A 27,874-nucleotide genomic window follows, 5' to 3' on the forward strand; every position below is an offset into this window, starting at 1 on the left:
ATCATTTCACATTACATATATACATAAAATATGTATAAAGTCACTGTGTTACATGGATTAAAATTAATGTTATATTACAATTATATGTCCATAAAACTGGAGGAAAAATCCAACCAACAAATTAATTGCCTGCTCCCCCTAAACATGAAGTCTCAAATATGAAAATGGTCAATTTGTCAACTGCACATCCATATAGAAGAAATGTGAAAGGAATATCAAGGAAAATCAGTGTTTCAAGCCAAAAGAAAATGGTACCACAGGGAGGTCTGGACCTTCACAAAAGACCTAAGAACACAAGTAAGTATAGTGGGAAATTATATTAAGACTTTGACTTCACTATTTATCTCTGTTTAAAAGACAGTCAGATACCCTGAAGCAAAAATAATACAAACATTTCTGGTTTTATAACATATATACTGGTGAAATACATGACACCAATATAAAAGAGGCCAGGAGAGGAGAATGAAAGTATGTTGTCAAATACTGCACATAAAATGGTATATTGTTGAGGTGGACTGTGATAAAGATACACAGTTAAACTAAAGTGAAAGAACACAGAAAGAACTTATAACTGCTAAGCCAGAAAGGAAAGGTGAAATTACATAAAAGTTTTCACTCCTCCAAAAGATAGCAGCACAAGGAAAAAAAGGGTGCAAAGGACACATGAGACAGCAGAAAGACAGTAGATGGAAACACAACATGTTGTGCATTGCATTAGATATAGATGGTGTAAACCTAAGGGGCCGAAAGGTAAATGGCTTCCTCTTGCAAGTTATGAAGTCTCTGTTGAAACTACTTGACTGTTGTTATAGCACAAGTGCAGCCACAGTCTATACATAAAGGAACGGAGGTAGCTGTGTGCCAATAAAATAGTGTTTTCAGAAACAGGCCATCTGCTGCGAGCCATAGCACTAAGCGCCGGCGGCTGTGAGCTGGCGCACTAAGCGCAGCCGAGAGGAGCTACCCCACGTCTGAGGTCAGGGGCAGCGGCCTAGAGTGCCAGGCTGCGACGGCGCAGGAACGGCCAAGAGGAGCTACCCTGCGTCGGAGGTCAGGGGCGGCGGCTGTGAGGAGCTACCTTGCGTCCGAGGTCAGTGGCGGCCGGGAGGAGACACCCCCCGTCCGAGGTCAGGGGCAGCAGCCGGGAGGAGACACCCCGCATCCGAGGTCAGGGGCGGCGGCCGGGAGGAACTACCCTGCCTCCGAGGTCAGTGGCGGCCGGGAGGAGACAACCCGCGTCCGAGGTCAGGGGTGGTGACCCTGCGGAGCTACCCCGAGCCTGAGGCCAGGGGCAGCAGCTGGGAGGAGCCACTCACGGCCGAGGCCAGGGCCAGCGGCCGGGAGGAGCAACCCGAGGAGTGGTGGCTCTGCCAGGCACAGGAGGGCCTAGAGGAGCTATCCCACTTTGAAGGTCAGGAACGCGGCGGTAAGGAGATACCCCTCGTCCAAGGTAAGGAGCAGCGGCTGTGCTTTGCTGGAGCAGCCGTGAACAGATACCCCATGCCAAGGTAAGAGAAACCCAAGGAAGATGGTAGGTGTTGCAAGAGGGTATCAGAGGGCAGACACACTGAAACCATACTCACAGAAAACTAGTCATTCTAATCACACTAGGACCACAGCCTTGTCTAACTCAATGAAACCAAGCCATGCCTGCGGGGCAACCCAAGACAGGCGGGTCATGGTGGAGAGGCCTGACAGAACGTGGTCCACTGGAGAAGGGAATGGCAAACCACTTCAGTATTCTTGCCTTGAGAACCCCATGAACAGTATGAAAAGGCAAATGGTAAGATACTGAAAGAGGAACTCCCCAGGTCATTAGGTGCCCAATATGCTACTGGAGATCAGTGGGAGAAGTAACTCCAGAAAGAATGAAGGGATGGAGCCAAAGCAAAAACAATACCCAGTTGTGCATGTGACTGGTGATAGAAGCAAGGTCCGATGCTGTAAAGAGCAATATTGCATAGGAACCTGGAATGTCAGGTCCATGAATCAAGGCAAATTGGAAGTGGTCAAACGAGATGGCAAGGGTTAACGTCAACATTCTAGGAATCAGCGAACTAAAGTGGACTGGAATGGGTGAATTTAACTCAGATGACCATTATATCTACTACTGCGGGCAGGAATCCCTCAGAAAAAATGGAGTAGCCATCATGGTCAACAAGAGTCTGAAATGCAATACTTGGATGCAATCTCAAAGATGACACAATGATCTCAGTTCGTCTCCAAGGCAACCATTCAATATCATAGTTATCCAAGTCGATGCCCCAACCAGTAACACTGAAGAAGCTGAAGTTGAACGGTTTTATGAATACCTACAGGACCTTTTAGAACTAACACCCAAAAAAGATGTTCTTTTCATTATAGGGGACTGAAATGCAAAAGTAGGAAGTCAAGAACACCTGGAGTAGAGGCACATTTGGCCTTGGAATGCAGAATGAAGCAGGACAAAGACTAATAGAGTTTTGCCAAGAAAATGCACTGGTCATAGCAAACACCCTCTTCCAACAACACAAGAGAAGACTCTACACATGGACATCACCAGATGGTCAACACCGAAATCAGATTGATTATATTCTCTGCAGCAAAAGATGGAGAAGCTCTATACAGTCAACAAAAACAAGACCAGGAGCTGACTGTGGCTCAGATCATGAACTCCTTATTGCCAAATTCAGACTCAAATTGAAGAAAGTAGGGAAAACCGCTAGACCATTCAGGTATGACCTAAATCAAATCCCTTATGATTATACAGTGGAAGAGAAATATATTTAAGGGTCTAGATCTGATAGATAGAGTGCCTGATGAACTATGGAATGAGGTTCATGACATTGTATAGGAGACAGGGATCAAAACCATCACCATGGAAAAGAAATGCAAAAAAGCAAAATGGCTGTCTGGGGAGGCCTTACAAATAGCTGTGAAAAGAAGAGAGGAGAAAAGCAAAGGAGAAAAGGAAAGATGTAAGCATCTGAATGCAGAGTTCCAAAGAATAGCAAGAAGAGATAAGAAAGCCTTTAGCGATCAATGCAAAGAAATAGAGGAAAACAACAGAGTGGGAAAGACTAGAGATCTCTTCAAGAAAATTAGAGATACCAAGGGAACATTTCATGCAAAGATGGGCTCGATAAAGGACAGAAATGGTATGGACCTAACAGAAGCAGAAGATATTAAGAAGAGATGGCAAGAATACACGGAAGAACTACAAAAAGGATCTTCACGACCCAGATAATCATGATGATGTGATCACTAATCTAGAGCCAGACATCTTGGAATGTGAAGTCAAGTGGGCCTTAGAAAGCATCACTATGAACAAAGCTAGTGGAAGTGATGGAATTCCAGTTGAGCTATTTCAAATCCTGAAAGATGATGCTGTGAAAGTGCTACACTCAATATGCCAGCAAATTTGGAAAACTCAGCAGTGGCCACAGGACTGGAAAAGGTCAGTTTTCATTCCAATCCCAAAGAAAGGCAATGCCAAAGAATGCTCAAACTACCTCACAATTGTACTCATCTCACATGCTAGTAAAGTAATGCTCAAAATTCTCCAAGCCAGGCTTCAGCAATACGTGAACCGTGAACTTCCTGATGTTCAAGCTGGTTTTAGAAAAGGCAGAGGAACCAGAGATCAAATTGCCAACATCTGCTGGATCACAGAAAAACATCTATTTCTGCTTTATTGACTATGCCAAAGCCTTTGACTGTGTGGATCACAATAAACTGTGGACAATTCTGAAAGAGATGGGAATACCAGGGAATACCTAACCTGCCTCTTGAGAAATCTGTATGCAGGTCAGAAAGCAACAGTTAGAACTGGACATGGAACAACAGACTGGTTCCAAATAGGAAAAGGAGTACATCAAGGCTGTATATTGTCACCCTGCTTATTGAACTTATATGCAGAGTACATCATGAGAAACGCTGGACTGGAAGAAACACAAGCTGGAATCCAGATTGCCGGGAGAAATATCAATAACCTCAGATATGCAGATGACCCCACCCTTATGGCAGAAAGTGAAGAGGAGCTAAAAAGCCTCTTGATGTAAGTGAAAGAGTAAAGCGAAAAAGTTGGCTTAAAGCTCAACATTCAGATAACGAAGATCATGGCATCCAGTCCCATCACTTCATGGCAAATAGATGGGGAAACGGTAGAAACAGTGTCAGACTTTATTTTTTTGGGCTCCAAAATCACTGCAGATGGTGGCTGCAGCCATGAAATTAAACGACGCTTACTCCTTGGAAGAAAAGTTATGACCAACCTAGATAGCATATTCAAAAGCAGAGACATTACTTTGCCCACTAAGGTCCGTCTAGTCAAGGCTATGGTTTTTCCTGTGGTTATGTATGGATGTGAGAGTTGGACTGAGAAGAAGGCTGAGCACCGGAGAATTGATGCTTTTGAACTGTGGTGTTGGAGAAGACTCTTGAGAGTCCCTTGGACTGCAAGGAGAGCCAACCAGTCCATTCTGAAGGAGATCAGCCCTGGGATTTCTTTGGAAGGAATGATGCTAAAGCTGAAGCTCCAGTACTTTGGCCACCTCATGCGAAGAGTTGACTCATTGGAAAAGACTCTGATGCTGGGAGGGACTGGGGGCATGAGGAAAAGGAGACGACCAAGGATGAGATGGCTAGTTGGCATCAGGGACTCGATGGACGTGAGTCTGCGTAAACTCTGGGAGATGGTGATGGACAGGCAGGCCTGGCAAGCTGCGCTTCATGGGGTTGCAAAGAGTCAGACACGACTGAGCGACTGAACTGAACTGAACCAGGCCATAGTTTATTAGTCTCCCAAGTACCTCAATTCAGAAGTAAATATGGGGCATAAGTAAATATGGGGAAATAGCATGATCTATACATGCCGTCTACAACAAAGATTTCAGTATGATACCCACAGATTAGAAGTAAAAGAATAGAAACAGATAGATATACCATATTAATGTTGCAGAGAAGAACCAATTCCGACTCCATGTTGGAACTGTTTTTTTGACTTTTGGTTGCTGTTGTTATTATAATCATACATAAAGCCCTGCCTCAGTAAACCAACCCCTCAGCCTGAATGTTGGATTAATGTGCCTTTGTTCAGCCCACAGCAGATAATTTGACCCCCTACCTGTTAACGGAAAGAAGAGATTATTGCTGCTGTGTCTGCTCAGAACTGACGCTTTGCCACCTAGTGGACTGTAGTGCACCAGGCTCCTCTGCCTGCGGAATTTTCCAGGCAAGAATACTGGAGTGGGTACTCATCCCTTTGTCCAGGGAATCTTCCCTACCTAGGGGCTGAACCAACATCTCCTGCATGGCAGGTGGATTCTGTGCTGCTGAAGGTCCAGGGGAATCCATTGATCAGAGAAACACAAATCAAAACCCCAATGAGGTATCCTCTCACACCAGCCTCAGAATGTCAATCATCAAAAAGGCTACTAACAATAAATCATAGAGGGGATATAGATAAAAGTGAATCTTCCACACTCTTGGTGGGTATGTAAATTTATACAGCTACTGTGGAGAACAGTCTGGAAATTCCTTTAAAAACTAGGAATAAAACTAATATATGACCACACAATCCATTTGTGGCCATATATCCGGGGAAACCCATCATTGTAAAGGACACATTTGCCCCAGAGTTCATAGCAGCACAGTTTACAATAGCCATGATTTGGATGCAACCAAGATGTCCACTGACATCTGCCTTGATAAACAAGTTGCGATACATATACACACAATGGAGTATTACTCAGCCATGAAAGAAATGAAACTGAGTTAAGCGTACGAGGTGGCTGAACCTCACAGAGTATGTCGTGTAGAGTGAAGTAAGTCAGAAAGAGAAAAACATATTAATTCATATATATGGACTCTGGAAGAGAGATATATATACTTCTGAATCTATTTTCAGGCAGGGCAGGACAGGAAAAGACAGGCAGTGGGGGAAGGAGAGGGTGGCATGAATTGAGGGAGTAGCATTGATAGACACACAATTACTTGTATAAAATAGATAGCTTGTAGGAAGCAGCTATGGAGCACAGGGAACTCAGCTCAGTTCTGGGTGATGACTTAGACAGGTGGGATGGTGGAGATGGTGAGAGGGAGGCTCAAATGGCAGGAATGCTGATTCACATTGTTGTACACCAGAAATCAGGAAGATATTGTAAATCAATTATACTCCAACTAAAACAATTAAATATTATTTGTACCACCAAGAAATTCTGGACAGAGTGTGGAGAGAAGGGAACTGTCCAAGGCTTTTGGTGGGAACATAAATTGATACAGCCACTATGGAGAACAGCATGGAGATTCCTTAAAAAGCTAGAACTACCACAAGACCAAGCAATCCCACACCTGGGCATATACCTGACCAAAACTATCACTGAACAAGCTACATCCACTGTAATATGCACTGAAGCACTGTTTACTTTAACCAGGATGTAGAAGCAACACAAATACCCATCAGTGAGGAACAGCTAACGAAATCATGGCACATACACACTGGACTATCACTCAGTCATAAGAAGAGAATGAGATGTGCTATGTGCAGAGATGTGAGGGACCTAGGGACACTCACACAGAGTTCAGTTAAGGCAGAAAGAGAAAAAAAATATTGTGTATTAATACATGTGTGGAACCTAGAGACATGGTATTGTGTACCATGTACATGTACCATGTATAGATGAACTTATTTGCAAAGCAGATCTAGAGAAACAGAACAAACCCTACAGACACCAAGGTTAAAAGGGACATTGGGCAGCATTAGATTTGGATTGACAATTTATACTGTGAGTCTATGTCTAAGATAGATAACTAATGAGAACCTACTGTATAGGTCAGGGAACTCCACTCATTGCTCCATGATGACCTAAATTGGAAGGATATCCAAACAGAAAGCTGATGCGCTTTCTGTACAGCGGAAAATGAAGCAGTAAAGCAACTATACACCATTAAAATTTTTTAAAAATAAAATAAAAACCCCAAACTCAGAGATAAACAGAACTGATTGGTGGTTGTTAGAGGAGTCTCTTGGTGATGGGAAAATTAGGAAAAGGTAGTGAAAAGGTACAAACTTCCAGTTATACAATAAGTCCTGGTGATATAATGTACAGCATGTTGAGTATAGATTGTAACACTGTATTACATATTTGTAAGCTGCTCTGAGCATAGGTCTTAACATTTTTACTAATTTTTTAAACTATGGCAGGTGATGTATCTTAACTAAACTTATGATGATGATCATCTTGAATTACATGTACATGCATATATATATATGTATATATGAAATCACTATGTTGTACACTAGGAAATGGAGAATTTCCTGCCATACCAATAAATTAGGGTCACAGTCATCAGTGATTCCAGCCCACCTAATGTGAACTTCTTAGCCCAGAGGGCACCCAGGAAGAAAAATATCTGCTATTCAGCAGCCATCAGCCACTCCCCCAGGGTGAGCCTTGAGGAGCTTGGGCGGAGGAGAGAAAAAGTCAGGATAGTGGCTTCTGATAGCAGAGATGCATATGACAGGAATGATTTCAGTGAGCCCAGACTCTTGCTTCTTCCCATACAAAGAAATGTGTAAAACTCCTTAACTTGAGATATCTGGTTTTCCATAATTAACAATAATATTTTGATGTTCAGACTACTTGCCCTTTGTTGCAAAATTCTATGTAATCTGACTCTTCTCCAGCCTCCTTGGAGTTTCCTCAGGGTCACTTGAGATGGTGTCTCCTGGGCTTGAAGTCCTAAAAATTCCCACCAAATAAAACTTCCTCTCAACTTTTAGGTTCTGACTAGGTTTTTCAAGTCAACAACACCTAAAACTAACGTGCCAATTATACCTCAATACTACTGGAGTAAAAAAATCCAACCAAGAAACAACTGATTACCAAATATGCCTAAACATTAAATGAAATCTTAAATATACAAAAAGTCAAACAATGGGTCACCTACAGATCCAAACAGAAGAAATGTGAAAGGAATGTAAAGGAAGTCAGTCCTTGAAGCCAAAAGTAAATGGTACCACATGGAGGTCTGGACCTACAGCAAAGAGTAAACCGCATCAGTAATGGTAAAACTATTGTTAATTATGTAAAGTTTTTTACTTCACTATTTGCCTGTCTACAGTAGATAATCAGATTGATTGAAGCAAAATAATACAAATATTTTAGTTTATAACACGTGTACTTAGGAAATACATGACAAAAATATTTCAAAGCCCAGGAGAGGGGAATGAAAGTAGTCTGTCAATGTTTTACACTGTGTATAAATGTGTATTGATTGAAGGTGGACTGAGATAAACGTGCACATTATAAAGTAAAAAACCAAAAAGAAGTTATAACTACCAAGCAGAGAAAGGAAATAAGGTGAAGTTATAAAAAAAAAACTTTCACTCATTCAAAAGACAGCAGCAAAAGAGGAAACAAGGAACAAAGGATACATGAGACAAGAGCAAGACAGATTTAAACCAAGCATATCCATCTTTATGTTAGATGTAAATGGTGTAAACCAAAGTTGAGCAAACCTTTTCTTGTAGGGCCAGATGATGAATAGTTTCCCTTTGCAAGTTACAAAGTATCTGTTGCAACTCCATGACTCTGTTGTTGCACAAAAGCAGCCACAGCCAATGCATAAAGAAGTGGATGTGGCTATAATAAAATATTATTTTCAAAAACAAGCCATCAACCAGGCCATAGTTTATAGTCAACAAAGTCATAGCTCCTGTTGGAACACCTCAATTCAGAGGAAGAAGTAGACTGGGGGAAAAAGCATGACCTAAATATATGCTGCCTAAAAAATGTATTTTCACAGTATGCATAGATTAAAAGAATTTTTTAAAAAAGTGCACCATGCTAATATTGAGAGAAGAGCCAATTCTAACTCCATGATGGAATTGTTTCTTTGAGTGGTTTTAGTTGCCGTTGTTATAATCATACATAAAGCCCTGCCTCAGGAAACCCAGTCCCTCTGCCTGGCTGTTGGACCAAAGTGCCCTTTTTCAGTCACAGGAAGGTAATCTGAGCATGCCAACCTAAGCATAGTTTCAGGAAAGAAAAGATTGTTAGTGCTGTGTCTGCTCTGTCATGTCTGACTCTTAGCCACCCAGAGGACTCTAGCGCACAGGCTCCTCTGTCTGAGGAATTTTCCAGGCAAGAATACTAGAGTGGGTGGCCATCCCCTTCTCCAGGAGATCTTCTCTACCCAGGGATCAAGCCCACAATTTCTGCATTGCAGGCAGATTCTATATTGCTGAACGTCCGGGGCAGTCCAATTGTTAGAGAAACACAAATCAAAAGGATGAGGTATCATCTCACAAAAGTCAGAATGGCTATCATCAAAAAAGCTACAAACAACAAATGATGGAGAGCATGTGGCAAAAAGTGAACCCTCATATGCTCTTGGTGGGAATGTAAATAAATGTATATAGCTACTACAGGGAACAGTATACAGATTCCTTAAGAAACTAGGAATAAAACTACCATGTAACCATGCAATCCCATTTCTAGGGTCTTCCTGAAGGCTCATATGGCAAAGAATCCACCTGCAGTGCAGTAGACCAAGGTTCAATCCTGGGTTGGGAAGATCCACTGGAGATAGGAATGGCATCCAGTCCCATATTCTTGCCAAGAGAATGCCATAGATAGAGGAGCGTCATGGTCTACAGTCCATGGGGTTGTAAAAGTTGGATGTGACTGAGCAAGTAACACTTTTCACTTTTCATATATATACAGTGGATATTATTCAGCCATGAAAAGGAATGAAATTGTCAGTGTGTGAGGTGGAGGAATCTAGAAGACAGTCAGTCACAGAGAGTTCAGTAAGTCAGAAAGAGAAAAACAAATATGGTAAACAAATATATGTAGAATCTAGAAACGCGGTATAGAGGAGCTTATTTGCAAAGCAGACCTGGAGGAATAGAGAGAATATACCTATGGACATCAGGGTTAAAAGGGGCGTTGGGAAGAATTGGGTGATTTGGACTGACAAATGTACACTGAGTCTGTGTCTAAGATAACTAGTAAGAATCTACTGTACAGCTCATGGAACTATACTCAATTCTCTATGATGACCTAAACTGGAAGGAAATCCAAAGAAGAGGGAATATATGTAAACACAGAGCTGATTCACTTTCCGTACACCAGAAACTAAAGCATTGTAAACCAACTATACATCATAAACAATTAAAAAAAAAAAAAAACCCAAACTCATAGATTACAGAGAACTGCTTGGCATTTGCCAGAGGAGGCCCTTGGTGGTGGGGGAAATAGAAAAAGGTAGTGTATAACTTTCCTGGGGATGTAATGTACAGCATGCTGAGTATAGTTTTTAATACTGAGTTACATATTTGTAAGCTGCTCTGAGAATAGGCCTTAACTTTTTAGAACTATGTCAGGTGATGGATATTAACTAACCTTACTGCGATCATTATATTCTATTACATACTATATATACATATATATGTGTGTGTATATAATATATATATACAATCACTATGTTGTACACTGAGAAAGGAGTATTTCCTGTCATATCACTAAACTAACGTCACAGTTATAAGTAATTCCAGCTGTACAAATGTGAATTTCTGAGCTCAGAGGGTGCCCATGAAGAACAATACCTGCTATACGGCAGCTACCAGCCACTCCTCATGGTGAGCCTTGAGGAGCTGGGGGGTGATGTGGAAAAGGCTGGATAGTGGTCCCTGATAGCTGAGATGTGTATGAAAGGAATGATTCAGCAAGCCCAGACTCTGGCATCTTCTCATACATAGAAAAGTGCTGTATTTCTTGAGATTTCTGGTTTTCCTTAATTAACAATAACATTTTGATGTTCAAACTACCTGTCCTTAACTGCAGACTTCTGTATCACCTCACTCCACCCCTTGCCTTCTTGGAGCAGTTCTCTCAAAGTCACTTCAAATGCTGTGTCCGGGCTTGCAGTCCTAAAACTTGACACCAAATAAACCATTCTTCTTAACTTTCAGGTTGTGACTACTTTTTAGGTCGACAACACCTAAAACTAATGTTACAAGCCAATTATATCTCCATAATACTGGAGGAAAAAAATCCAGCCAAACAACTGACTATCTACTCTCCCTAAACATCAAGTGAAGTCTTAGATATGCACATGATCAAGTGACTCATCACCTGCACATCTATGTGAAAGGAATGTAAGGGAAACCAGTCCTTGAGGCCAAAATAAAATAGTGTCTCATGGAGGTCTACATCTACGCAAAAGAGCGAAGAACACCAGCAGTGGTAACTATACTGGAAAATTATATAAATACTTTTACCTTTCTACTTACATCTCTTTAAAGGACAATCAGATGGCTTGAAACAAAAATAAAATAAAACATTCTTGTTTCTATAACACATGTACTGATGAAATACATAACAACAATATAAAAAAAGCCAGGAGAAGGGAATGAAAGTATGTTGTCAAAGGTCTCACACTTCCTTTAAAATGGTGTATTGTTGGAAGGAGACTGTGATAAAGATACACAGTATCAGTTCAGTTCAGTCGCTCAGTCCTGTTCCACTCTTTGTGACCCCATGAACCCCAGCACACCAGGCCTCCCTGTCCATCACCAACTCACGGAGTTCACTCAAACTCATGTCCATCGAGTCGGTGATGCCATCCAACCATCTCATCCTATGTTGTCCCTTTCTCCTTCTGCCCTCAATCTTTCCCAGCATCAGGGTCTTTTCAAATGAGTCAGCTCTTCGCCATCAGGTGGCCAGTATTGGAGTTTCAGCTTCAACATCAGTTCTTCCAATAAACACCCAGGACTGATCTCCTTTAGGATGGACTGGCTGGATCTCCTTGCTGTCCAAGGGACTCTCAAGAGTCTTCTCCAACACCACAGTTCAAAAGCATCAATTGTTCGGTGCTCAGCTTTCTTCACAGTCCAACTCTCACATCCATACATGACTACTGGAAAAACCATAGCTTTGACTAGATGGACCTTTGTTGGCAAAGTAATGTCTCTGCTTTTTAATATTCTGTCTAGGTTGGTCATAACGTTCCTTCTAAGAAGTGTCTTCTAATTTCATGGCTGCACTCACCATCTACAGTGATTTTGGAGCTCAGAAAAATAAAGTCAGCCAGTGTTTCCACTGTTGCCCTGTCTATTTGCCATGAATTGATGGGACTGGATGCCATGATCTTCGTTTTCTGAATGTTGAGCTTTAAGCCAACTTTTTCACTCTCCTCTTTCACTTTCATCAAGAGGCTTTTTAGTTCCTCTTCACTTTCTGCCGTAAGGGTGGTGTCATCTGCATATCTGAGGTTATTGATATTTCTCCCGGCAATCTTGATTCCAGCTTGTGCTTCCTCCAGCGTTTCTCATGATGTACTCTGCGTATAAGTTAAATAAGTAGGGTGACAATATACAGCCTTGATGTACTTCTTTTCCTATTTGGAACCAGTCTGTTGTTCCATGTCCAGTTCTAACTGTTGCTTCCTGACCTGCATACAGATTTCTCAGGAGGTAGGTTAGGTGGTTTGGTATGCCCATTTCTTTCAGAATTTTCCACAGTTTATTGTGATCCACACGATCAGAGGCTTGGCATAGTCAGTAAATCAGAAATAGATGTTTTTCTGGAACTCTCTTGATTTTTTGATGATCCAGCGGATGTTGGCAATTTGATCTCTGGTTCCTCTGCCTTTTCTAAAACCAGCTTGAACATCAGGAAGTTCACGGTTCACATATTGCTGAAGCTTGGCTTGGAGAATTTTAAGCATTACTTTACTAGCGTGTGAGATGAGTACAATTGTGCAGTAGTTGGCTATGTTCTAATAAAATATTTTCAAAACAAGCCATAGTTTACTAGTCCATTGTTTCAACATCTCAGTTCAGAGGCTGAAGTAGACTGGGGGTAAAAGCATGACGTAAGTATAGGCTGCCCACTAAAAACATTTTAATATGGTAACCAAAGATTAAAAGGATGGAAAAAGATATACCATGCTAAAGTTGCAGAGAAGAACTGATTGATTCCATGTTTGAACTGTTTCTTTAACTCGATTTGTGTTGCTGTTGCTACTATAATCATTTATAAAGCCCTACCTTAGTAAACCCAGGCCCTCTCCCTGACTTTTGGACCAAAATGCCCTTTTTCAGCTCATCAGGAGATAACGGATCCTGCCTAACTATGAATGGCTACGGGACAGAAGAGTTGATGTGTTCTGTGTGTGCTCAGTCGTGTCTGACTCTTTGTGATCCCATGGACTGTAGCACACCAAGCTCTATGTCTGGGGAATTTTCCAGGCAAGAATACAGCATCAAGTTGCCATTTCCAACTCCCTAAGATCTTCCCCATCCAGAGACCATCCCACTTGTCCTGCACTGCAGGTGGATTTTGTTCGTGCTGAACCACCAAAGATGTCCAGTTGTTAGAGAAATCCATATCAAAACCACAATGATATATCAGCTCATACCAGACAGAGTTTGAATGAGTTTCATCAAAAAGGCTACAAGCAACAAATGCTGGAGAGGGTGTAGAGAATAAAGAATCCTCTCACACTCTTGGGAATGTAAATAGATACAGCCACTATGGAGAACAGGAGTGAGATTTCCTTAAAAAGTAGAAATAAAACTACCATATGACCATGAAACCCCACTTCTGGTCATATATCAGAGAAAATAATCATTCAGAAAGACACATAGCCACTGCTCACAGCATCACAAATTACAATATCCAGGACATGGGACCCACCATTGATGGATGCCTGGATAAAGAAGGCATGACATAGTTTATATATTTATATATATGGGTTTCCCTAGTGACTCAGCCGGTAAAGAATCTGCCTGCAATGCAGGAGACCCCAATTTGATTCCTGGGTCAGGAAGATCCCCTGGAGAAGGGACACACTGCCCATTTGAGTATTCTTGGGCCTTCCTGGTGACTCAGATGGCACATAATCAGCCTGCAATGCAAGAGACCTGGGTTCGATCCCTGGGTCGGGAAGATCCCCTGGAGGAGGACATGGCAACCCACTCCAGTATTCTTGCCTGGAGAATCCCCATGGACAGAGGAGCCTGGAGGGCTACAGTCCATGGGGTCACAAAGAGTCAGCCACGACTGTGGCTGTGTACAGCACATATATGTACATACATACCCATAAACATATACATACAATGCAATATTGTTCAGCATAAAAAGGAATGAAAATTAGTGTAGTGAGGTGGATGAACCTAGGTCTTACAGAGTGAAGAAAGACAGAAAGAGAAAACTATTATACATTAATGCATGTATATGTAATCTAGAAAAATGGTACTGATGAACCTAATGAACTTGTGCTCATTTCATATGCTAGCAAGATAACACTCAAAATCCTTCAAGCCAGGCTTCAACAGTATGTGAACTGAGAAATTCCAGATGTACAAGCTGGATTTAGACAAGGCAGAGGAACCAGAGATTAAATTGACAACATATGTTGGATCATAGAAAAGGCAAGGGAATTCTAGAAATACATCTACTTCTGCTTCATTCACTACCTTAAACCCTATGACTGTGTGGATCACAACAAACTATGGAAAATTCTTCAAGAGATGAGAATACCAGACTACCTTACCTGCCTGCTGAGAAATCTGTATGCGGGTCAATAAGCAACAGTTAGAAATAGACACAGAACAATGGAGTGGTTCAAAACTGGGAAAGGTGTATGTCAAGGCTATATATTGTCACCTTGCTTTATATGCAGAGTACATAATTCGAAATGCCAGGCTGGATGAAGCACAAGCTGGAATCAAGATTGCAGGGAGAAATAACCACCTCAGATGTGCAGCCGATACCACCCTACTGGCAGAAAGCAAAGAGGAACTAAAGAGCCTTTCGATGAAGCTTAAAGAGGAGAGTTAAAAAGCTGGCTGAAAACTCCATATTCAAAAAACTCAAGATCATGGCATCAGGTCCCATCACTTCATGGCAAATAGATGGGGAAATAATGCAAACAGTGACAGATTTTATTTTCTTGGGCTCCAAAATCTCTGCAGATGGTGACTGCAGCCATGAAACTAAAAGACGCTTGCTCTTTGGAAGAAAAGCTATGACAAACCTAGATAGCGTATTAAAAAACAGAGACAGCACTTTACTGACAAAGGTCCATCTAGTCAAAGCTATGGTTTTTTCAGTAGTAATGTACAGATATGAGATATGGATCATAAAGAAGGCTGAGTGCAAAAGAATTGATGCTTTTGAACTGTGGTGTTGGCGAAGACTCTTGAGAGTCCCTTGGACAGCATGGAGATCAAACCAGTCAATCCTAAAGGAAATCAACCTTGAATATTCATTGGAAGGACTGATGCTGAAGCTTCAATACTTTGACCACCTGATGTGAAGGGCCAACTCATTTGAAAAGACCCTGATGCTGGGAAAGATTGAAGGCAGGAGGAGAGAGGGACGGCAGAGGATGAGATGTTTGGATGGCATCACTGACTCAATGGACAAATTGAGCAAATTCCAGGAGATAGTGAAGGATGAGGAAGCTTGGCTTGCAGCAGTCCATGGGGATGCCAAGAGTTGGACATGACTTAGCAACTCAACAACAACAATGAACCTAATACAGAGCATAAGAAGAGATATGGACATAGGGAACAGGTCTGTGGACACAGCAGGGGAAGGAGGGTGCGGCACGAGTTGAGACAGTAGCACTGACATACACACACTTAAATGTGTAAAACAGGTAGCTAACAGGAAGCAGCTGTATAGCACAGGGAACTCAGTTCAGTGCTGTGGGATGACCTAGACAGGTGGGATGGTGAAGTGGTGGAGGTTCTGAAGCAAAGGCTCAGAAAAAGGATATAAGTATGCCTAGAGCTGAAGAGTTGAAGTCTCCATTGCAACTACATAATTCTCTTGTAAAACAAAAGCAGCCACAGTTAATACATAAAGAAATGTATGTGACTATGTTCCAATAAAATAATATTTATAAAAACAGGCCATCTATGAGGCCATAGTTTACTCCTCCCTTTTTTCAGTTCTTCAATTCAGAAGCAGAAGTAGATGAGAGGAGAAGCATGATCTAAACATATGCTGCCTACAAAAAATATTTTAATATGATACACACAGATTAAAAGTAAAAGGGTAGAAAAAGATATCATGCTAATGTTGCAGAGAAGATATATCATACTAATGTTGCTAATTCTGATTCCATATTGTAACTGTTTCTTTGACTGCTTTGAATTGCTGTTTTTATTATCAGTTCAGTTGCTTAGTCCTGTCTGACTCTTTGTGACCCCATGGACTGCAGCATGCCAGGTTTCCCTGTCCACCACCAACTCCTGGAGTTTATTCAAACTCATGTCCATTGAGTTGGTGATGCCATCCAACCATCTCATCCTCTGTCATCCCCTTCTCCTCCCACCTTCAATCTTTCCCAGCATCAGGGTCTTTGCATCAGGTGGCCAAAGTATTGGAGTTTCAGCTTCAGCATCAGTCCTTCCAATGAATATTCAGGACTGATTTCCTTTAGGATGGACTGGTTGGATTTCCTTGCAGTCCAAGGGACTCTCAAGAGTCTTCTCCAGCTACACTGTTCAAAAGTATCAATTCTTCTGCACTCAGCTTTCTTTATAGTCCAGCATTCGCATCCATACATCACTACTGGAAAAACCATAGCTTTAACTAGGTGGATCTTTGTTGGCAAAGTAATGTCTCTGCTCTTTAATGTGCTGTCTAGGTTGGTCGTAACTCTTCTTTCATGGAGCATGTGTCTTTTAATTTCATGGCTGCAGTTGAAGGAGGAAACAGACGAACAGGCTCCGTTGTGAAAGCAGGGCTCCATCTTGGGCCAGACTGTGGTATTTGAGCTATATGCCCAGTATCTATGGAAAGGACATACCAACTGGAAAACCGGACCCCCTGGATGGAAGAGCCCCAGGGCTCGTACCTAGATTCTCTGTCACCTAATACTCTAATTATCTGTATAACCAAATAGAATCATAAATTCTATTATGCTCATTGGGGTATGACCACAGGCCTATTGATAATTGTTTCCATTGTTAACTACCTAGGCCTAAGGCGTATGAATCATGGGTTTAAGGCATACAAATCATGGGTTAACTTTGACTGTATCTTTCTTTTTCTTTGTTCAGACTAGTTTCAGAGAATTTGGGGAGGTGGGTTTGGGCATGTAAACTTAGGGTATATAAGGTTTTCAAAAACTGGTCGGGGCCCTTGGCTAAGAGGAGACTCTGCCTGGGGCCGCCGGTGCAATAGACCGCACTCCACTATCTGCATTGTCCCGAGTGAGTTTGTTTCCCGGAATGAGTGGCTACAACACAGCCACCATCTGCAGTGGTCTTGGAGCCCCAAATAGTCTCTCACTGTTTCCACTGCTTCCCCATCTGTTTGCCATGAAGTGATGGGACTGGATGCCATGATCTTAGTTTTCTGAATGTTGAGTTTTAAGCCAACTTTTTCACTTTCCTGTTTCATCAAGTGGCTCTTTAGTTCTTCACTTTCTGCCATAAAGGTGGTGTCATCTGCATATCTGAGGTTATTGATGTTTCTCCCGGCAATCTTGATTCCCATACACTGAACAATGCTAAATTTCTTAACTTGAGATATACTATTTTCCTTAATTAACAATAATATTTTGATGTTCAGACTACCTGCCCTTTGTTGCAAACTCCTATATAATCTGACTCCTCCCCCTTCCTCCTTGGAACGGTTCTCTCAGGGTCACTTGAGATGCTATCTCCTGGGCTTGAGTCCTAAAAATTCCCACCAAATAAAACTTTACTCTCAACCTTTAGGTTGTGACCATTTAAGTAGACAACAGCTAAAACTAAGGTTATATACCAATCATATCTCCATAAAACTGGAGGGAAAAAATCCAACTAACAAAGAACTGATTGCCAGCTCTCCCTAAACATGAAATGAAGTCTCTTAACTATGCAAAAGTTCAAAGAATTTGTTACCAGTAGATCCATATAAAAGAAATTTGAAAGAAAAGTAAAGGAAGTCAGTCCATGAAGCCAAAAGAAAATGGTACCACATGGAGGTCTGGTTCTACACAAAGAGAGAAGAGCACCAGTAGTGAAAACTACATTGGGAAATTATATAAAACTTATATCTCACTATTTAGCTCTCTTTAAAAGAGAATCACCTTGCTTCAAACAAAAATAATACAATACAAACATTTCTGGTTTTATAACATATGTCCTGGTGAAATACATGACAACAATATCAAAAAAGGCCAGGAAAGGGGAATGAAAGTATGTTGTCAAAGTTCTTACACTGAGTATAAAATAGTGTGTTGTTGAAGGTAGACTGTGATAAAGATTCACAGTATAAAGTAAAATAACACAAAAAGAACTAATAACTACTAAGTGAATAAAGGAAATAAGGTGAAGCTATAAAAAGTTTTCACTTGTCCATAAGACAGCAGCAAGTGAGAAAGGGGAAGAAAGGACACATTAGACAACAGCAAGAAGGTAGATGTAAACCAGCCTTATTGATCAATGCTGCTGCTGCTATGAAGTCGCTTCAGTCGTGTCCAACTCTGTGTGACCCCATAGACGGCAGCCCACCAGGTTCCCCCGTCCCTGGGATTCTCCAGGCAAGAACACTGGAGTGGGTTGCCATTTCCTTCTCTAATGCATGAAACTGAAAAGTGGAAGTGAAGTCACTCAGTCGTGTCCGACTCTTAGCGACCCCATGGACTGCGCCCATGGGATGTTCCAGGCAAGGGTACTGGAGTGGGTTGCCATTGCCTTCTCACATTAGATGTAAATGGTGTAAACCAAAGATCAGCAAACCTTTTCTTAAAGGGCTAGAAGGTGAATAGTTTACCTTTGCCAGTTATGAAGTCTTTGCTGCAACTACATAACTGTTTTGCTGTAGCATAAAAGTAGCCACAGTCAAAACAAAGAAATGGATGTGGTTATGTTTCAATAAATTATTATTTACAAATACAGGCTGTCTGCCAAGCTATAGTTTACAAATCCCTCGTTTAAGTACCTCAATTCTGAGGGCATAGTAGACTGGGGGAAAACCACAACTTAAATACATGCTGCCTACAAAAAAATATTTCAGTATGATGTCCTGTACTGAGTACACATGTTCCCATGTCCAACTCTTTGGCGACCCCATGGACTGTAGCACACCAGCATCCTCTGTGAATGGAATTTTCCAGGCAAGAATACTGGAGCAGGTTGTCATTTCCTTTTCTAGAGTATCTTCCTACTCACAGATTAAAAGTAAAAGACGGACATGATATACCATGCTAAAGTTGCAGAGAAGATCCAATTCTGATTCCATATTGGAACTGTTTTTGACTTGCTTTTGGTGCTGTTGTAATTATAATCATATAGAATGCAGTGCCTCAGAAAACCCAGCCCTTCTACCTGACTGCTGGACTAAATTGTCTTTGCTCAGCTCACAGGGAGATAATCTGACCCTGCGCATCTGTGATCACCTACAGGAGAGAAGAGATTAACACATTCCTTTCAGAAGTTGGCAGTTCCTAGAGCTGTTTTGCAAGTCTGCCTGCCCCTTTTTGCTTTGCTTCTTCACTGCCTGTCCCTCTGCATTCTGCCTTTTTCCTTTATTTCCTCACTGCCTCCTACCTCCATCTCTGTTCTACAAAAGAGTCTGGCATCCTGACCCTGATAAATGGGTATTTTGAGACACTAGTCTGCCATCTTCTCGGTCAGTCAGCTTTCTTACTAAAGTCATATTCCATGCCTCCACACCTTGCTTGGATTTGTTGGCCTGGCAACTGTGTGGCCTAGAGATTGAGTTTGGACTCGGTACCTTTAATAGGAACCAAAGGGAAGGTGGAGGGTGCATCTAGAGCAAAAGAGGGGTAGGGGAAAGAGAAATCAAACAGAAAGATGGCTACCTCTTCTGCCAAATGAAGCAGGTTGCCGGTATTTATTTCATCTCCAGACTCTAAGGAATGAGACTCACCAAATAAGACAGGAAACCGCTGTTATGTAGCTGTGCCTTTAGCCTTTCTACTGTACTGGAAGGATCAAAGGAGCTAGAAAGAATGGAGGGATCCTAGGCTTTTCTTTTTTTTTTTTTTGTGGTGGCAACAAAAATTTTTATTCAACTGGTTCAGAAAAAAATTTTGGAATGAATACATTTAGATAACCAAATACACTTTACAAACAAATCTTTGCCAAATAGTTTACTTTAAACTTCAAAACAATTTTTTGTAATGTATAATTAACTACCCATAGCTATGTCATACCATAAACATGCTAATAGATGGTTGTTCTCAACATTCAAATCTTTCTAAGACTGGTAACCAGATTTATGCAAGTGTTAATAAGGGATTAAAACCATGACCTTGACAAAGTTAACTTACCCTGAGCTCTTTGAAGTTTTGTCTGTTTAGTCTTTGGAGGTCCCTGAATATCATTTTAAGTGCTACCATTTTACTTCTGCTGGATAATAGTGCAAGTGCTAAAATGTAAAAATCACGTAGTACAAGGTTTGGAGATCATGCAGTTTAGATGCAGAAAAAAATTAAATTAAGGCAAGATACTTTTACTGAGGAAACTGAATAAAATGATGTGGTGACCATAAGTCTGAAGGATGGCTTCATTTATAAAATTTTAACATGTAACCTGTAAAATGACAAATTTATTTATCATAATCTAATTAGATAAGGGCATTAAGTAAATTATCAGCACAAAACTGTCATTCTTCCATTAGAAAAGGAGCTCGACTCTCACAGAAGTTAGTTACAATTTAAGTACAATAGAGAAGCAACATATTACTGCTTTTACATACTTAACAATGCATCTCCAGTGTCTGAGTTTTGTAAGCTATTTTATCAATATTGTTCGCTTTTTCATTGGCTCAGACAGTAAAGGAATCTGCCTGCAATGCAGGAGGCCTGTGTTGGATCCCTGGGTTGGGAAGATCCCCTGGAGATGGGAATGGCAATCCACTCCAGTATTCTTGCCTGGAGAATTCCTTGGACAGAGGAGCCTGGAAGGCTATATATAGCCCACAGGGTTGCAAAGAGTCAGACACAATTGAGCAACTAACACGTTTACACCTTTATCAATAAAACTATTTCCTCACTTTTGGAAGACAAAGACCATTTTGCTTAACACTTCCACAGATAGACAACCCACTTTGCTAGTTCTTAAAGCTATCAGGCTTCTTGACAGATTTCAGGCACAAGATTATTTGTGGTTTCTTCTACTTCATCCTTATTGCAATTAATCCCCAACTAGAAAGGTGCTGATATTCCTTGCATTTCAATTGACAAGCTATGCTACAAAGCATTTTAAAATAATTAACATTGTTTTGCCCACTCCTTCAAATATGAATATTTTTAGAAGTCATGATTTCTCAAAGGAGATTTATATAGGCCATGCAAATAGAACATCACCCATATGCACAAAGGCACTAAGAAAAAGCTAGAGGGTACTGCTTAGCATTTTAGCTGCAGTCACCTAGACATTAAAAACTAGATTTGAAAAAGCAAAACAAAAACTTTTCATTTTGGGCAATGCAAGAACAAATAGCAGTTGAATCTGGGTATCAGCTGTCTATGTATGACAAGTGAGAAATCCATTTGACTTCAGACAACTTTTCAAATAAGTTTATTTGAAGCAAAATAAACTATTACCAAGAAACTTCATGAAAATTTCATCTCAAAAGGGTCAAAAAAGGAGAATTAACTGCTTTGAATTTTTTGCATTCAGGGCTGCAAACCAAATACATATTATCACTTAAATCAGTTTTATTTAAGAATTTCCAACATTGACAACTCTTGTAAAAAGCATCCAAGCACAGGAGACAGAGCTGCCGTACACAGCATTCTTATGGGTAAGCCACAGACATCTGAACTTCCACCTTACTTGGAGACACCGTGAGGTCACTAGTGAACTCTGCTTCCAAGTACTCCTGCAAAGCACACCATAAGCTCAGTACATGTTCTCAGCCCCTCAGCTTCAGTTCACATTACCACACTTACAGATCTGTGACAGAAGAGGACACACACCATACAGCATTCACAGTAGCTGACAAAAAGGGAAAATACAAACATCGTTTCACTTAACACATTCAGCTAACGTAGGTTAACTAAGAACAAACCTAAAAGTCTTCCAACAGATGCAGATGTCCTTTGAATGCAAAAAACATTTGTATGTTATTTGCTATCACTGCTCTCAGCACACTCTTACCAAAGCCACAGGGCTGAGAGACACATCTTGCCAAGTTAAAAAATATCCGTTATGCACCACCAAATCTCTGCACACGCTCTTTCCTTTCCTCGCTCATACTGGCACCATCATCAATCCCACACAAGGTTTCAGAAGTTTTAACAGGCCTCTGGCTCCCTATCACAGCCTTGCATTCACAGCATTGATACAAGTCCATGAAATAAAGAGTAGTGTATAAAAATGAGACACGTATTATCAAAGATGCAGCTTGTGCAGCGTGATAAGAATTCTTGAATGAGAAAGCATGTAGACAGAAGTATTCCTATGGTAGAATTATTTACAGCACTACTTTCACCAAAGTGCTTCTTCCATAAACATTTGAAATGAGATGAACTGCAAAGATTAAATGAAGGCTTTGTATTGTACTTTTGTACATGAAGGAGACAAGTGTTAAAAAAACAAAAACAACAGAACCAAGCACTGTGACACCATGCTCTCTAAAGAGATTTCCCAAGGAAAAAACTTGATATGGTGGGGTTTGAATGAAAACAAGAAAAACATAGTTCTAATCAATCGTTTCCATTTTGAGCATGCAAAGAATTCACTTCACAAGTCCATGGATAAAATATTGCAGGAGAAACATTTTGATATCAATTGTAGTGTGTTGGTTTATCAATAAGGTTAATAGCAGTTCACTTTCAAACACTCAATACTTCAACCCTTTACGTAACAAAACTTAAAAAATTTAGCTCTTTTTCTAAAGAAAAATGCCAGATATACTGCTGAATATACTCCACACTGAACAAGCCAATTTTAGAAAGCTGTGGTACATATACACAATGGAGTATCACTCAGCCGTTAAAAAGAATACATTTGAATCAGTTCTAATGAGGTGGATGAAACTGGAGCCTATTATACAGAGTGAAGTAAGCCAGAAAGAAAAACACCAATACAGTATACTAACGCATATATATGGAATTTAGAAAGATGGTAACGATAACCCTGTATGTGAGACAGCAAAAGAGACACAGATGTATAGAACAGTCTTTTGGACTCTGTGGGAGAGGGAGAGGGTGGGATGATTTAGAAGAATGGCATTGAAACTTGTATAATATCATATATGAAACAAATTGCCAGTCTAGGTTCGATGTATGAAACTGGATGCTTGGGGCTGGTGCACTGGGATGACCCAGAGGGATGGTACAGGGGAGGGAGGGGGTTCAGGATGGGAAACAAGTGTATACCAGTGGTGGATTCATGTTGATGTATGGCAAAACCAATACAATATTGTAAAGTGATTAACCTTCAATTAAAATAAATAAATTCATATTAAAAAATAAAAATTCTTAAATACGTATTTGACAATATACTTACCATGCGTTTAGAAAAATTTGAATTACCATCAGTTTATACAAACTAACCATAACCCAATGTCAACATTCCCTAGCCAGAAGATTCAGAATCCATGCTTGGGCCAAAGCCTACATTAAAACCACTGCCTGACCCTGCATTTGATGCTGATCTACAACCAATTGCTGCACCTGAATTAGAACCACTCTAAGAGTTATTTCCAGTACCAAAAGCCTGACTTGGCTCCCTGTGCATGCTGCCTTGGCTTTGGTTATGACCTGAGAGGCGTGGCTGGTTCTGGTGACTGGCTAACATGCCCATCATACCCCAGCTGCTGTGCAGAGCTGCAGCCATCATTGCTGGACTAATGCAAAAAGCACCAACATTCCTCCGTCTGCCCATATTACTCCCTGGTGGCTCAGAGGTTAAATGATCTGCCTCCAATGTGGGAGACCTGGGTTCGATCCCTGGGTCAGGAGATCCCCTGGAGAAGGAAATGGTAACCCACTCCAGTATCCTTGCCTGGAGAATCCCATGGACAGAGAAGCCTGGTAGGCTACAGTCTATGGGGTCGCAAAGAGTCAGACACAACTGAGCAACTTCACCCTATTTCCCAAACCAGCTCCGCCCTCTCTACGGCTCATCTACCAAATCCACCCTGACTCCCAAAGCCACCTGGTCACCACCACATCTTCCACTGCTGTTGCTACTGTGTTTAGGTTCAGCCTTGGATATATGTATGCCAGTTCCTTTAATGGTCACGTCCTCTCCACAGAGAGACTGGGCAACCTGATCATCTGCAAATGGAACAAAGGCAAAAGCCCTGAACAGCATGGGATAGAAGACATCTACCACTTCCCCGTACTGGGAAAAGAACTGCTGCAGCTCATCAGCAGTCATGTCCTCTGTACAGCACCCAGTAAACACCTTTCTGCTTCCCAAAGGCTCCTGTGGGCTTTGCTTAGAATTTGGAAGTTTACAGTCACACTGTTGTCCATCTATCACATGTTGCTGTGACATGACTTTCACCTGGGTTTCATATTCTGTAAAATGAACCAAGTCAAATCCTTTCAAACGACCAGTTTTTAGAATATGCATTTATTTGGCTGTGTCGGGTGTTATTAGTTGTGGCATGTGAACTTTTAGTTGTGGCATGTGGGATCTGTTAATAATTCCCTGAACAGGGATCGAACCCAGGCCCTCTGTATTGGGAGTGCAGAGTCTTAGCCACTGGGCCACCAAGGAAGTCCCTGAATGACCAGTTTTAGTATCTTTCTTGACCTGAACCCTAAGAACCTCTCCAAGGGTACTAAAATACTCTTTTAGATCCTGCTGTTTCCCATGGGAGACCCAACACTATTTCTGGACTACTTTTCTCGTGGTCACTGCTGACGGAGCATCCATTTTTCTTTTGTTCTTGTTGTGGTAGTTGACATCATACACCAGATTCCCTCAGCCAGCCTTAGGGGCGTGCAGAATACCTCTCATATACTGAGGCACTGGCTTCCTGTAGGGCAGACCACGTGCCCCTAGAAGCTGGGCTGCATTGTCCCATCATTTTATGATGGTATTCCAACGGGCTCGTCATTTTCATCTTTGGTTACCCGAATATATTCAGACATCTTTGCTTGCCTTTCTGCTAGGCTGCTGCTAGGAAGCCCGACAAAGAAACTGAAGCAGTGAGGAGTCCTACAGCAATCTGGCTACCACTTCACTACCACACCCCTGGGTTTCTTTCTGAGAGGCAGGAAATAGCAGTTACTCACAGTGTGGGCTCTAGTATCTGACTTCTTAAATTTGAATCTTAATTTCACCATTTACAAACTGAGTTAGAGTGAATTTCTTAATATCTTTTAATCTGGAAAAGGTGGATATTTATACCTTATGGACTTTCTGTGAGAATTATATCAGATATGTGAAGCATTTGGTACACGTCTCACAGTCAGCACTCAAGTGAACTCTGATGACACTGATGTTGCCAACCACCATGGTATTCCTTTGGAAAAGATGAAGTATTTTACGCTGTTTGTGCAACAGTTCTTAAGTTGACACAATGACCTCCATCCTCTAGCAATAAAATGTTCTTAAATACAAGTACCATTTGAACATAGATAAATAATAAGGACTTACTATGGTAGCACTCTACTCAATACTCTGTAATGACCTACATGGGAAAAGAATATAAAAGAGTATCTATGTACTGTTATATATAACAGGGATCCTATAAAAGGGACCTACGTATATGTAAGAAAGAAAAATTACCGTTCGGGATAGCATGACTTAACCCAGGTGAATAAGGGAAAATTCAGGTTTCTAGCTTTTCTTTTACTTTCACACTACAACTTCTGACACCAGATGTGTGGGAGTTTTCTTGCACTACAAAATTCTTGGATATTCGTTGGTGTCTTAAAATTCTACTCAGTTCTGACATCATCTCCCTGGAGATAGCACAAGAGCCCACAGGCTAAGGGCGCGGTCCTGCACAGGTGCCCCTGTTTCAGACGCCAAACCCAAGTCCATGCAGTTTCCTGTGCTTCTGAAGTGCCAGCGACTTCCTCCTTGGTTGAGATTAATTTGCAACAGCATCTCGCAGAATTCAGAGGAACGTTTTCCTTACTAGATTACCACTATAAAATGATAAAACTCAGGAATAGCCAGATGGAAGAGATGCATAGGGCAAGGCACACCAAAAGGACTTGAAGCTTTCATGCTCCCCACCCCCCCGCCCCCCACATCTCCACATGTTCACCTATAAGTTCTCCAAACCGTGTCCTTTTGGATTTTTATGGAGACTTCATCATATAGGCATGATTGATTGAATCATTTGCCACTGGTGATTGATTCAACCTCCAACTCCACTTCCCTCGCTGGAGGTTGGGGTGAGACTGAAAGTTCCAATCCTAATCATGGCTGGCTATACTGGTAAGTAGTCCCTGTGTTTACGTTACTTAGGGACTTTCCAAAAGTCACTTCATTAACAATAAAAGACACTTTAATGGCGCTCATCACATGAAATTTTGAGGTCTAGGAGCTCTATGCCAGAAAGTAGACAAAGACCAATATATATTTATTATAAATCATGAAATTATATCAGGTCTCAGCAACCTGAAATTAGGTGTAGGTCAAATCCAGCCCACACCTTTTTTGTGCAGTCTACAAGCTAAGAATGGTTTTTACATTTTTAAATAGTTAAAACCAGGACTTCTCTGGTGGTCCAATGGTAAAGAATCCCCGGCCCAGAAAAATTCCACACGTTGCGGGGCAGCTAAGCCTGTGAACCACAGCTACTGAAGCCCATGGGCCGAGGTAGAGCCCGTGCTCCACAACAAGAGAAACCATGGCAATATGAAGCCTGTGCACAGGAGGAGGAGCTCCCGCTCGCCACAACTAGAGAAAGCCCGTGCACAGCAATGAAGACCCAGCACAGACAAAAATAGATTTATTTTTAAAAGTCATCTTTAAAAAGAATAGTTAAAACCATTTTGTGACACATAAAATGATAAAATTCAAATGTCAACGTCCATAAACAAAGCTGTATTGGAATCAGCCATGCTCACTCATTGACCTATTTTTTGTGAGTTTTTTAGCCACAGCAGCAGAATTCAGGAGTTGCAACAGAGATGGTGTGGCCCACAGAACCTAAAATATTTATTATCAAGCCTTTTACAGAAAATAAATTTGCCAACAAACTTGATCTAATGCATCCTTGAATTTCCCCATTATTTCTAAATGACCACAAACGGCAATTTGGAAACGGCCGACCCAGATAGCCCCATCCCAGATGGCAGAGTCCCAACCTTTTCCTGGCCAGGTCCTCACCTTGGTGTGGCAACCTTCTTTTGCTGGGAGTTTAATTTTCTTTGAAGCTTGGCAAAAAGCTTCTTTGGAGCTGATCTTCAAGTCCGCGGTCTGGTCTTCAGCTTTCTCTGCCTTCCACTGCAGAAGTCAAGAGCCTCTTTGCATGCTGTTAAGGAGGCCCTGGGCTTTCCACGTAACTTTCAGTTGGCAATTGCTCTCACCTGTTTATTATCTTTTTTCCTTAGCAAGAGCCACCTGATTTCATGATCCTTTGGTTCCCTGTTTCTTCATGATCTCTAACACCTGATACATAACATTAGCTGATGCATTCCTTTTCCACTGCCACATCATTCCAGTTTCCCACCAATGAAAGCTTTAATGATTGGACCAACTCATCTCACTGGCCATTTTTGCTCAGTCACCATCAGCCATGAGGTCCCTGTTACAAACAGGGTGGTGGATGATTCAGCTTCAAAGCTGCATCAGCAGTTTCTTTCTGGGACCACTTCAGATTAGGGGTGCCAGATTTAGCAAATATAAATACAGAACTCCCAGTTAAATTATGAATTTTGGATAAATAAAACTTTTAGTGTAAATATGTGCTTGGTCACTCAGTCATGT

The 27,874-nt window shown here is 41.3% G+C and overlaps 1 pseudogene; it reads right to left on the bottom strand.

Moving 5' to 3' along the window:
• Positions 1-23,521: 23,521 nt before the first annotated feature.
• LOC138443688 (TAR DNA-binding protein 43 pseudogene) lies at positions 23,522-25,077 on the bottom strand (annotated as a pseudogene).
• Between the last annotated feature and the right edge of the window lie 2,797 nt (positions 25,078-27,874).

Source organism: Ovis canadensis, chromosome 7 (genome assembly GCF_042477335.2).
Source record: "Ovis canadensis isolate MfBH-ARS-UI-01 breed Bighorn chromosome 7, ARS-UI_OviCan_v2, whole genome shotgun sequence".
Classification (NCBI taxonomy): Eukaryota; Metazoa; Chordata; class Mammalia; order Artiodactyla; family Bovidae; genus Ovis; species Ovis canadensis.